Below are 4,591 nucleotides of genomic sequence, written 5' to 3'. Positions count from 1 at the left end.
TTGGACGTATTTCGAGGAACGTGACCGTTCAACGAACGTATACGTTCGACGAACGGACGATTCAAAAATAGACCCCCTGGTATGTGCTTTAGTGGAAATACTGAGGCGTTCATGGAGTGTCGGAGGCCTCCTCTCAGACACCCAGTCGAAGTATATGACCAAGCACTAACTAGTTATTAATAATTAAATTAAATGATGTTTAAAAAATCTATTGCTTTACCATTCTTTACTCAGATTATTAATTCTAAATAATTGGGTTAATATAAATTTACTTACTTCTTTTATATATCTCACGTTCAGATTTATACTTTTCCTTATTAATAAATAAATAACGTATTGACGCAAAAATAATTGTATTTGAAATCGCTATAAAATATACCGACGACAACACGGGGTCGCGGCTAGTTTGTTCAAAATAAATCAAATAGAAGAATCCTGAATTCTTTATTGAATTCAAATCTTCAAAAAGAAGAGAGAATTCTGCTCTCTTAGAAAATCAGCGCCTTTTTATATTACTTTTAATTACCCCCATCATGGGTTGTTACCGTCAGTGCTTTTAGTGATTTTCAGTTTATTGTGTAAAATTTGAACATAACATGATAATTATTTTTAAGATAAGATGCATAGTATACAATAATCAATTTAACATGTATATACAATGTATATTATACATTTATAATAGCTATTGTACAAATGAGTATATGTTATGACAGATAAATTAATTATTTGTGTTGTATACAATTGGTAGTAAATTTAGAGTAGTCATTTTTTGTTGATAATGTAAGATGCGTAATGCAGAACATTGTGCATATTACGAAACAAATGAGTAGCCANCATATCGTGGTATTCAACTGGTCCTATCATTCAAATGAGTGGCCGGATTACTGCCAATGACCATCTCGATATCCTCAATGATGAAGTTTTTACTATGGCCAGCATATTACTGCCAAACACTGCCATATTCCAAATAAACTTCCATAAACTATATTAATATGTTCATTTTTGAAAAAATTATGGCAGTTTTAAGTNTAAACTATATTGATATGTTCATTTTTGAAAAAATTATGGCAGTTTTAAGTAAAAAAAATTGAAAAAATGTCGAAAATTAGCATTTTTGAAATATGTAATTTTTTTTGGAGATTTCCCCCATTTAAAAGAGGAACATTTTTTTAATTTTTGAGGGTAATGTTTTCGACTAGATACAATTTGTGATCTTTTAACGTATTATTGAAAGAAATCAGTTCTATAAGAGCTGAGAAAAAGTGGTAACAGACACAAAAAAAGAACACATCATAGTAAAATTAATTCCTTCTCAGCCTCGCATCGAAGCTAAAAAAAAATCGAAATATAGATCTTCTTCTTGGTGAAAATGGCTACTGTATTAAAAATATTCTATTTATGAGTTAAAATTCTGTGTTTAGTGTTTTATTTCATTTTAAAATATCGTACAAGGGGAATACACTGGGTATCTACAATATTATAAAATTTAATTAATATAGAATAAATTTCATAAGATATAAAAAAACAGGGGTGTATTTAAAAGAGATTGGCCCCTCCTTGAACAAGCGCTATCAATATTTTTTTAGGCAACTTCTAATATATAAGGACCTAATGTCCTTTTTTTTCATCATTACTTTAATTTTAGCAAAAAAATGTCTGTAACATGTTTAACAAAGTAAAAAATATTAAATTTCCTCCTAAAATAATTTTTGAATAGGCCTAAAGGGAATACCTCATTAAGAGGCTTCAACCTAATACCCAATACATTTTACTATATTCTCTTTTTGAATTTTTCTGATTTTAATATTAACATTTTTAGATATAGTTTTCTAGAGTTTTCACTGATTCTGAAGTAATATTTTTTCTGAAAAACACTTATCGTGCCCGACGTCGCCGGGTACTTCTACTGGAATCAGTGGCCTACTTATGATGACGGACCGAAGAGGCTTACACGCCTTCGGCGCGTAAGGCTCGAAGAGCCCCAGGTCTGGGGTGGAGACCCAGCTAGGCGGGGCCTAGTATTATATAATTTAATTAATATAGAATAAAATTCATAAGATTTAAAAAGTTAATTTATTTACATTTTTTTGCTTTTTTAAGTCAAAAAAGTGACTTTAAAATTTGAATTAAATTTTCAATATTATCATTCGACGAGAGCGACAAACAGTTGTTAATGTTTTGCATTTTTTTTTTTTTTTTATTAGAAAAAAATGTTCAACACATTTGATTTTTATCTCATTCTGATTCATTNTTTTTTTTTTTTTTTAATTAGAAAAAAATGTTCAACACATTTGATTTTTATCTCATTCTGATTCATTAACTTCAATAAATATTAAGGATCCCATTAATGTAGTCCTACCTCGTGAAAAGAAATGTCTTACTCAAATTAATATTATTTTACTATGTGTTTTTTTTTATGGTTGCGATTAATTTTTCCAACCCTCATTTAACCTACTTTTTTCAACTATATGTCAAATGATTATAATTCGTATTTAGTTGAGGATATCACCCTCAAAAATTAAAAACAAATCGCTTAATCAAATAAAAAGTAGCTTAAGCAGATTTCTCCATACAAAAAAGTCTAGAGGTCAAATTTTTTTATATAAAAGGTATATATAAAAGTGTCAGTCTTCCCGAAACATTTTCAAATATTAAGTTGAAAAAGTTAATTTTTTGTAAAATAGCTACCATTTTGAAACCCTTCCTGTGGGCTGTTAAAGGTTCAAATGTTCACAAAAATTCATAAAATGATATTTAATATCTAAGGTATCTATAAAAGAATAATAATATTGATCTATACATTTCTCTAAAAGTTATATAAAATATAAATTATATAATATAAAATATAAAATCGATAATTTTTTCTACGATTTCGATGAAAAGGGAAATGTTCGATTTAAAAAAAAAGTATGTCGAATGAAAGAAGTATATATAAAGTATTTATCATTAAAGAATAGAATTGATTCATGCATTTTTTAAAAAGTTATAGCATCATAATGTTAAAAAATGTAAAATATAATATCAAGAATTTTTTCAAAAAAATAGCATATTTTTTCATACGGTAGTCATTTTTACCATGAAGACAAGACCAGAGGACAATTTTTTTTTTCAAATTAAAGTATATTACATAAGCTTTAATTTAATATATATATATAAAAGTGTCAGTCTTTCCGGAACATTTTCAAAAGTTAATTTTTTTGTAAAAAAATTATCATTTTGAAACCCTTCCTGTGGGCTGTTAAAGGGTCAAATGTTCACAAAAATATACAAAATGATAGGTATATATCTAAGGTATCTATAAAAAAAAAACTATATTGATTCGGTCATTTTTAAAAAAGTTATGGCAATTTTAAGTATAAAAAAATGAAAAAATATCGAAAATTAGCTATTTTTAAAATTGTAATTTTTTTGGAGGTTTCCCCCATTTACGGGAAATTTTTTCAATTTTGAGGGTAATGTCTTCGACTATATACGATTTGGAAACTTTTGACATATTATTCATTAACATTGGTCCAGCAAAAGCTGAGATTGAGCATATACAGGCACACAAAAAAAATAAAAAGTGCAGTATTTCAGGAACATTTACAAAACTTAAGTTGAAAAAGTTGAGTTTTGTAAAAAAAGTTGCTATTTTGAATCTCCAAAAGTGGACTCGTAAAGGGTCAGATTATCATACAATTTATATAAATTTAAAAGAAAATACGTAAGGTGTTTATACAGGGTGTTCAGTAAGTCAGGAAACGGGTATCTATTGTTCTTATTGTTACAAACAATGAGAACAATAGAAACCCGTTTCCTGACTTACTGAACACCCTGTTTAATAAAATTATGTTGGTTCGTTTATTTTTCAAAAAGTTATAGCAGTTTTAAGTATTAAAATAACATTGATTTTTTCGGAAAAATTTTTTTTTTTTAACTAGTAGTACATAATGTAAGCTTTAATATAACATATGTTAAAAGAACGCAATATTTCGAGAAAATTTTCATATTAAAGTTTGAAAAGTTCTAATTTGGAAATTGCCCGATTAAAAAAAAAAAGTATGTCAGATGAAAGAGGTATATAATATTATATAATATAATATTTAAGAAACAAAAGTTTGTGTTGATCTATACATTTTTTTAAAAAGTTAGAGCAATTAAAGTGGAAAATATAAAATCGAAAAACAAAAATTTTAACACAAAAATAGCATGTTTTTAACTAAGTAAGCTATTCTATGAGCAGCTTATGTGTTACAATTCCAAAAAATGACATAAAATGAAAAAAAAATAAGGTTTCAATATAATTTGATTCATTCATTTTTCAAAGAGTTATGGAAATTTGTAGAAAAAAAAATTGTTAAAATTTACCAATTTTAATAATTGTAATTTTCGAAGGGATTTTCACAATTTATGGGGAATGAGGAAAACATTTTTGAGAGTAATAACTGAATACGATTTGTGATCTTTTGACGTATCGTTGAGAAAAAAACAGTTCATTGAAAGCTGAAAAATAGTAGTGACATATAAAAAAAAATAGACGCATCATAGTATTAATTAATTAATTAATTTATACCATCTCAGTTTCGCATCGAAGCTAAAACAAAATTATTTT

General features: G+C 26.8%; 1 protein-coding gene across 1 annotated transcript in view; it reads left to right on the top strand.

Moving 5' to 3' along the window:
* LOC126900786 (uncharacterized) overlaps positions 1–4,591 on the top strand; it is a 30,661-nt gene that overhangs the window by 23,462 nt on the left and 2,608 nt on the right. The window lies entirely within an intron of this gene.

The sequence above is a fragment of the Daktulosphaira vitifoliae genome, unplaced genomic scaffold, assembly GCF_025091365.1.
Source record: "Daktulosphaira vitifoliae isolate Bord-2020 unplaced genomic scaffold, ASM2509136v1 Scaffold_3, whole genome shotgun sequence".
NCBI classification, from domain to species: domain Eukaryota; kingdom Metazoa; phylum Arthropoda; class Insecta; order Hemiptera; family Phylloxeridae; genus Daktulosphaira; species Daktulosphaira vitifoliae.
This window is presented reverse-complemented; position numbering and strand designations above follow the sequence as displayed.